Source organism: Otolemur garnettii, unplaced genomic scaffold, assembly GCF_000181295.1.
Source record: "Otolemur garnettii isolate 467f Iridium unplaced genomic scaffold, OtoGar3 scaffold00010, whole genome shotgun sequence".
Lineage (NCBI taxonomy): Eukaryota > Metazoa > Chordata > Mammalia > Primates > Galagidae > Otolemur > Otolemur garnettii.
The window spans coordinates 37311411-37320652 of NW_003852405.1; positions in this window are offsets into that span (position 1 = coordinate 37311411).

Below are 9242 nucleotides of genomic sequence, written 5' to 3' on the forward strand. Positions count from 1 at the left end.
ATGGCTAGAACCCTAGACGGGACCAGATACACACATGCAGGAAACCCAGACAAGGACCAGATACACACACGGCTAGAACCCTAGACAGGACCAGACACACACACAGCTAGAACCCTAGACAGGACCAGATACACACATGGCAGGAACCCCAGACAAGGACCAGATACACACACGGCTAGAACCCTAGACAGGACCAGACACACACATGGCTAGAACCCTAGACAGGACCAGACACACACATGGCTAGAATCCCAGACAAGGACCAGATACACACACGGCTAGAACCCTAGATAAGGACCAGACACAGACACGGCTAGAACCCCAGACAGGACCAGACACACACATGTCTAGAACCCCAGACAAGGACCAGATACACCCACAGCTAGAATCCTAGACAAGGACCAGACACAGACACAGCTAGAACCCTAGACAGGGACCAGACACACACACGGCTAAAACCCTAGATAAGGACCAGACACACACACAGCTAGAACCCTAGACAGGACCAGATACAGACACAGCTAGAACCCTAGACAGGGACCAGACACACACACGGCTAGAACCCTAGACAGGGACCAGACACACACACATGGCTAGAACCCTAGACAGGGACCAGACACACACACGGCTAGAACCCTAGACAGGGACCAGACACACACATGGCTAGAACCCTAGACAAGGACCAGACACACACACAGCTAGAACCGTAGACAGGGACCAGATACAGACACAGCTAGAACCCTAGACGGGGACCAGACACACACATGGCTAGAACCCTAGATAAGGACCAGACACACACACAGCTAGAACCCTAGACAGGGACCAGACACACACATGGCTAGAACCCTAGATAAGGACCAGACAAACACACGGCTAGAACCCTAGACAGGGACCAGATAGAGACACGGCTAGAACCCTAGACAGGGACCAGACACACACACATGGCTAGAACCCCAGACAGGGACCAGATACAGACACAGCTAGAACCCCAGACAGGGACCAGATACAGACACAGCTAGAACACTAGACAGGGACCAGACACACACATGGCTAGAACCCCAGACAGGACCAGACACACACGGCTAGAACCCTAGACAGGACCACACACACACATGGCTAGAACCCCAGGCAGGACCAGACACACACACGGCTAGAACCCTAGACAGGGACCAGATACAGACACAGCTAGAACCCTAGACAGGGACCAGACACACACATGGCTAGAACCCTAGACAGGGACCAGATACAAACACAGCTAGAACCCTAGACAGGGACCAGACACACACACATGGCTAGAACCCCAGACAGGGATCAGATACGGACACAGCTAGAACCCTAGACAGGGACCGACATACACACGGCTAGAACCCTAGACAGGACCAGACACACACATGGCTAGAACCCCAGACAGGACCAGACACACACACGGCTAGAACCCTAGACAGGACCAGACACACACACGGCTAGAACTCTAGACAGGACCAGACAGACACATGGCTAGAACTCCAGACAGGACCAGACACACACACGGCTAGAACCCTAGACAGGACCAGACACACACGGCTAGAACCCTAGACAGGACCAGACACACACACGGCTAGAACCCTAGACAGGGACCAGAGATAGACACGGCTAGAGCCCCAGACAGGACCAGACACACACAGCTAGAACCCTAGACAGGACCAGACACACACACGGCTAGAACCCTAGACAGGACCAGACACACACACAGCTAGAACTCCAGACAGGACCAGACACACACATGGCTAGAACCCTAGAGCTTTCAGAACCATGTCCTGCTGCCTATAAAGTCTTATAAAGGCAATGCAGACAACAATATCCAAACTCGCAATCATTGCCCCCCTCTTGTTCATAGCTGTTCCTTACCATCTTAGCTCCATAAGCTTTCCTGAATTAAATGAATTTCAAGGTCATCAACCTGGCATTTGAGGCCCCTCACTGTATGTCCCAAATTATTCTCCTTTGTACAACTGAGCTTTTCACTACCTCCCTATGCCACAGTCAAACTAGCCTGTTTCTTGGTCTCCAAACATGTTCTATGATTTCTCAACTCTGCGTTCATTTTCGTCTTTGTGAGATCCCTTAATCTCACTCTCCGTTTATCTGCTGAAATATAACTGGTCTGATACTCAGCCCCGTCTACTGGGGCTTGTCAGTCCACAAGCTCATGGACAGAGGTCACCCCTCCTCTCTGGCCTTTCCTCTTTCCTAGCAAAGACTGAATCCAGGAGATTCATTCCTGGAAAACAGAAAGTCCTGACACCCACCGGGCTTCCCATGGAGAAACAGCCTGCAGTCCTCCCGGTGCCATCACGGACATGGGCAAGGAGAGGAAAAGCTTAGAACACAGCCCTCGAGTTGGAGGGGTATGTTAACATGGGGATCAGGTCCTTTTCTGAAGATGGAAAGGCCACTGGAGTGACCAGGCCAGCAAGATGGGAACCCTCTAGGGGGGAACTGGAGGTTCTCACGGAGCCTCTAATGAAACGCTCTTCCAGAGAAAGGAAAGAGAAACACAAGTCAAGTCACTCTCCATCTGAAAGAGTCCTGGGGCATAAAGGCAGTGGGAATAAAGCTGATCACCACCCACACAGACCATTCATGGCACTTAGGGACTTTGCTCAGAGGCTACCAGGACCTGCCAGAGCCAGGACAGACTAAGCAACAGCAGGGCCACGCTCTGGCATCCCCACGTCGAGACCCAGCACACTGCAAGGTCTCTGCCTTCTTATTCCTTCATTCTGCTCACCTGTCCCCAAACTTAAAAAGACCTTAACCTCAAAGAGTAAAACACAGAAGGAGTCTCAGAGCCAGGCCGTTCTTCACCCTGCAGTAAAGTCACACTGCAAGGGACGGGAGCTGTGAGCCACCCATGAGACTGGAGCTTTAAACTGTAAGCTTTAATAACAGAGAAATGATAAGAAAGCCAGAGAACCCAGACAAAGTACTGTTAAAATTTGCCAAAAAGAAGATCCATCCATATTACAGGGTTGAAAATTTGGGAGAAAAGGATTTCACGTTTATATTGTATCGACTATGGATTACTCAACAATTTCTAATTCTTTATGTCTGTAGACACAAGTAATGCATGTTGTCTACAGGCTCAGTTTTGAACTGCCAGAGTCATTTTAAATGTTGTGTTGTATGCTGAGCTGTTATGCAGAGAGGGCACACTGCTTAGGAACAACTTATCAGGTCCTAGAAGGTCAGAGCCAGAAGGGCAGGTGGAGAAGCCCCCGGGCACACGGGGCTGGGCAGAGTTCCCACTGCAGTTGCTGATGCAACCTCTGGGCTCTGTGGGCACACAGCTGTCACTTTCCATGTCAATCTGCAAACTCTGGAGTGAGCCAAACCTCCACAAAGCCACTCTTAAATACAGCTGCTTTACAAATCTTCCTTTTCCCAGAATTCGTTTGTAAATCCATAATAAAAACAACTGGCCCATTCGCCTGCCTAGGGTTTCTGAAAAGCTGCCCAACTGGTCACAGCATTTTAGTTTTAAGCCAGGAAGCAAAGAAGAAGCCCAGCATATCCCCTGCTCCTTCTGAGCTCCTTTTCAGTTGTGGTTTTTCAACCACTGTGTTTGCGGGGAGAATAAACACACATTAAAGACAGCAGGCTTTGTTTGGTTTGGGTCACTAAACGGTTTTGGAACAAAACTACCTGTAATGAAAGAAACTACAAAAAAAAAATCTGCATTAGCTTTTGACTTATTTTATCTCAAGCTTTTTGAATTTCGAATCCAACATAAAAATGAGATGATAGGCCATTCTGGCTACCAGATTAATAACAATGAAGATACCAGATTAACTGGCCAGCTTCCAGTACCCAGGAAAACTCTAGGCTTTCTAAGACCCAGCTGGGGACCACGTTTCCTTGGTACTGTCAGACCCACCGTCAGGGCAACACCCAACAGTGCATGTACTACTTTCACCTTTCTTCAAAAAGACATTTGTGTCTGGACTGTCTGGTTAAATTGTGGGCTCCCTGAAAGAACAGAAAATATTTTCTCTCTCAATTTTGTTAAGCCCTACAGCTCCAGTAAAATCATACATGCCAAATAAATGGTCTCATTCTGTTGACTGTTTTTGTTATCTTACCCACAAGGCCTAAGTCCAAGTTCATAGAGCAATTTATGAGCATCAGATGTCAGGGGCTCAGGGGCAATAAGCACCATGATTATACACTGAAGACACGGGGGTCACAGATGCTTGAGATAGATACAGTTGGTTTAGGTCAAACAGAAATTAAAAACCAGAGAAAAAGAAACCTGACTACCTGAAACTTTAAAACTCTCTAACTAAGCAACCCACTCAAATAAACCTTATATGGTAATTTTTCTTACCAGAATTGTCTATAACTGTCTTATTCTCACTTATGTCACATTCTAGAAACAGGAGAGTAATATTCGATTTTACCAAGCAAACATATGTAGAGATATGCCGTTTTTAGAATCATTATATTTAACCAAAAGGAAATTTTAAAGTACAGCTTCTTAAAAATGGCATCTTCATCCTGTAAAATTGGAAGAATAATATGTTTGGGTACAAAACTTCTTATTTGCAAATGTAAGAGAAAAGCAGACTTGGAAAAAAATGTGTATCTTCCCTTTTAATATCTCCTGATTTAAACATAATTCAGCCAGTCGATTAAATACATGCATTTACTTATAAACTTTAGACTTATTTTTTCACATGAAAAAACTCTTGTTGAGGTACACTAATGAATGTATCCCCATGTCACACAGTTAGGAAGTGGGACAGCAGAGAGTCCACACACAGCTTGTTGTCAACTGTCAACACAGGGGGGCCTCTCTCTCTTATAGCCACCAATGACTTGTAGTGACACAAAAGTTTCATGGGCTTTCTTAAGTATGTCTTAGGGAGGGAAGGGGCAGTGTTTACCATAACCCCCTATATGAAGTCTGACAACCAAGCCCTTCCACTGGCAGCTCCAAACCATGACCTCAGTAAGGTTCCCTGACCTCGGAGCATCAGTGCCTCACAGCTGTGGGCGTGCTGACCTGTGCCGTGTCTGGCTGGGTGGTGTTCATTATTGTGGCTGTGTGTTTTTGTGTGCTGTTGTGAGAATATTGGAACTTGAATTAGAGCAACGTAAATTTCTTGTTACACTTGGCAAGAGTGGAAGCGAAATGAGGGACATATGAGTCCGAGTTTGTCAGATTAATGCCACTTAGAAAACAGCAGCGTACAAACGAATTAAACATTTTTCTGAGGGGAGAGAACGTGTCACTGATAAAGAAAGGTCGGGGGGCCAGAAGCCAGCAGAACTAAAGAAATCATTGCAGAAATTCATTAAATTCTGTATCAAAACTGTCAGTTGACTGTGAGAAGCATAGCAGACCAAGAAAATGCCAGTAGAGAAACAGTTATGAAAATCTTAAGTGCAATCTTGGCATGAGAAAGGGGTGGCTCTTGCATCACAGCAATGCACCAGCTCACACAGCACCATCTATGAAGGAGTTTTGAACAAAAAAGCAAATAGTGTATTGGAATACCCTCTCCACTCACCTGATCTGGGCTCTAATGACTTTTTCTTTACCCAAAGGTAAAGGAAATATTGAAATGGCATTCAGGACATCAAAGGTAATACTACAATAGCTCAATGGCCGTTCCAGAAAGAGAGTTCCCAAGTTTCCTTTGAGGGTGGACCAGGTGTTGGCATCGGTGCATGGCTTCCAGGGACAGCACGTCCAAGTGACCCCAGTGACACTCAGCAATGAGGCATGCAGCACTTTTTTGAGGACAAGTTTGCAAACTTAATTGTCAGAGCTTGTAGGAATCAGGGTGCCCATGCTCCAAAACGTAAAACCCATTGATGAAGGAGAAGCAAGCAAGTGAATCTTTTCAAATCTCTGCCTTGAGGATTTTCTGGGACCCTCCTATGAGGTATGAGTGCCCTTCCAGGGTGTAGGACGCTGGGCCCTCCCAGCCTCACCCTCACTGGCAGCTACGCCCAAGAGCACCTGGAGTACGTGGCCTCTTTCTTTCACAATTCCTCAGTGTACTCCAGGCCCTCAGAAGAATTCTCTGCACTGCAGTCTCCTCTCTCCTCTCTCTGTTATCCACAGGCCTCCTACAAATCTCACAGCTTCCCCAGCACAAGTCCAGGCCCTTTCGAACACCCTGGCTGTAGGCACATGTAGCACCCTCCGCCTGCAGCGCCTCCTTCCACCTCCCCACCCCACCACCCCACCCCAGCAGGGCCTCCTGTGCCCCTCCCAGTTGCCACTTGTTTTCTGAGAAACATCAATGTCTGTTCTATGAAGCCTAATTGGTTCCGCCTGTACTTTGCATATAATTTCATTGCTGCATAGCACACTGTTTTAAAAGTAAACACACACACACATTCACTGAGCATTCTGAGGACACGACTCACTCTTCTCGGCCTTTGTTCTTGGTATTTTGCACAATTCTTGGCCTAGAAAGAGTCTTCATTTATCTACTCAGCAAACATTTGCTCAACACATGCTAAGCACCCTCTTAAGCTTGGGATAGAATATTACAGAACTTCAAATTCAGTAATACACACTAAATATCTGATTAAGTAAAACTCATAGTGGTGGTTTGCTCACCTATTCCCACTCACAAGCACGCTGGCCCTTATGCCTTTCCTCTACATTTATCCAAACTTAATTCGTCCTTCAAGTCCAGTCCGTACACTATACCCCCAAAGTCTGCATAACTGCTCCCATCCACCCTGGCCTCAGTAAGCATTAAATTCACTATCATCATTCCTTCCTCAAATGATTCATCCCTCTGACTTTCTTGTTTCTGCCAAGAGTAATAACATCCTGCCAGTGACCCAGGCCAAAAAAACAACTCCGACTCACTGTTGCGACCTTGCACCTTCCCACCTCATCAGTCTTCAAAGCTGCTGCTCTACCCCGTGAGGACACGGAGATCTGTCCCTTCCTTTTTGTCCTGACTGCTCGTCTCTGCTTGGCTCCCATCCCTCCTCACTGGCCTCCCAGGAGCAGGCCTCCTTGTCTCGGCTCTCTCCCCACTTCAGTCCATCACAGGGTAAGCTTCAGAGAGCAGGTTGCCTTTTGTCCTTCTGCATAAATTCATGACACTTCCTCACTCCCTAGAGGAAGAGGCTTGGAGCCCGTCTCTGACCCTTTCCAACTCTGTCCCCGCTGCCTCCTGATCCCACCCTTGGTCCAGCTAAACTGGAAACTGTGCTGTGTCACAGTTACCCCCCGGGCACCGCCCTCTCTCCCTCGGCTCCCTCCTTTCCCATCTCTGCTATCCCTAAATCCCACCACAGGCAGGGTCCACTACTCTCACAGGCTTGTTGTCACCTCCCCACAGGTGACAGAGAGCTCTTTTATCAAAGGCAACATATGACACTCTGTGACTAATCATGACACAGTATTTTGTGCTATATTTTATTGGCTTGTGTATTATGCCAAATATTTGTTTATTTACTTATTTTTGGAAAGGGCGTCTGTCACCCATGCTTGAGTGTGGAGGCACAATCATGGTTTACTGCAGCCTCAAACTCCTGCCTCACGTGACTCTCCCGCCTTGACCTCCCAAAGGATCGCAAGTGTGAGCCACTGTCCCCAACCAGCTTTTGTAGGTTTTATTGTATCACTGGATTAGACTTGAGACCTTGAGAGCCAGCACCAAAGGGGCCACCTTGAGTGACTGTTCTGTTCTCCAGTGCAACTTTCTCATATCTGAACTAAAATACTCAACACAACACTGTAATTATCTGTTTCTGTGTTTATTTACTACATTAAAACAGTACTTAATGTTGAAAGATCATATATTATTTATTAGTATATTTTTGTGCCTGGCATATAGTCAGAGTTCAATAAATCTGTCTTACATGAATGGATTAGTGCAACACCTTGAAAATGGTAAATCCTTAATAAATCGGCTAAAATTCATCTATTTTACTTAAAACCAATATAATCTTCAATACAGCATCCTAGTACTTCTCCATGGTGTAAGAGTTATCACCATGACGATACTGAAAGGGCGACTAGGTTGGTTTAATCCTCCTAATTAGATAATGGATACTGTGAAGGAAGATGCTGTAGATCTTTCAGTATTTCCTTCTGTTATTCCAGCTCAGTATACAGCGATTATCAGTAACTATTCACCAGCTGCTCCCTGGTTTAATTATTTGATTGGGGTGGAAGACAGAGAGACCCCAAATGGCACTTCTATTACATAATAACAAGCTGAAAGGTTTGTTCTCTTCTTTTAATCTATTGATTAACCTTTTTGCAAGTTACATTAAAGATTATTTTTCAAAGCAAAAATAAATTCTAGACCACAAATTAAACTTGGTGGTAGGGGCACAGACTTCTTTAGAAGCTACTAAAGTTTGGATCCTGTTCAAGTAAAAACTGTCTGCACACACATACCTGAATCATTTTGCAAATCATTCTGAGTCATGGAGGCTGTAAGGACCCTGTGACTTCTGGCTAAGAACTCCCTGGCCCTCATATTGAGGATGGGGAGATCCCAGCCTCAAGGGTGATGGGCTGTTCACCTAAGACCTTACAGGAGCCTTACTCCTAGACCCCCCTTCCTTCCAGGCCCCTGAGCATTAACATAAATAGAAATGTTGATCAGTGGGAACTCTAAGTATAATGCTCTTATTTAGATATTGTTGAATAATTTGCATCCTAGCAACTTCCGTGATCCTATACCTATGTTCTTTTCCATTTACAAGCTTTCTGAGAAGCCAAAAAAGGATTGAACATAGTGATTCCAAAATCCCAGTTGTTAAATCTTACAACAAATATTCACTTCAGTGCAACAGGAGGATAGTTTAATGTGCTCAGCTCTCTGTAAGGTACCGACAGTCCAGCCAGGAATGATGCACACATGAGGATCGAAGTGGCCACTTCTCCTGTCCTTAACAAGGGGAGCTGTGTCCAATCATCAAGGCCGGGCACAGGTGCTGGCGGCCAAGGGGCACACTCAGGGTCTGTACTGACCTGAGTCTGGGTAAGAGATGGCTCGTGTCTTTATATAGCTCATATTTTCTGGGAAACATTTCTCACGATTATTTCTATTTTCTAACCTGAATCTTTAATCTGTTGTTCTGTTTGGGGTTTTAGTATTGTTAATGCTTACCATAAAATTTAAAAATGCTAAAGACAGACCAGTCAAATCTGTAGAGGTTATAGTAAAAGCACAAGCACTTATTAAAAAATCAGGATCATTTTAGTGTCTTAA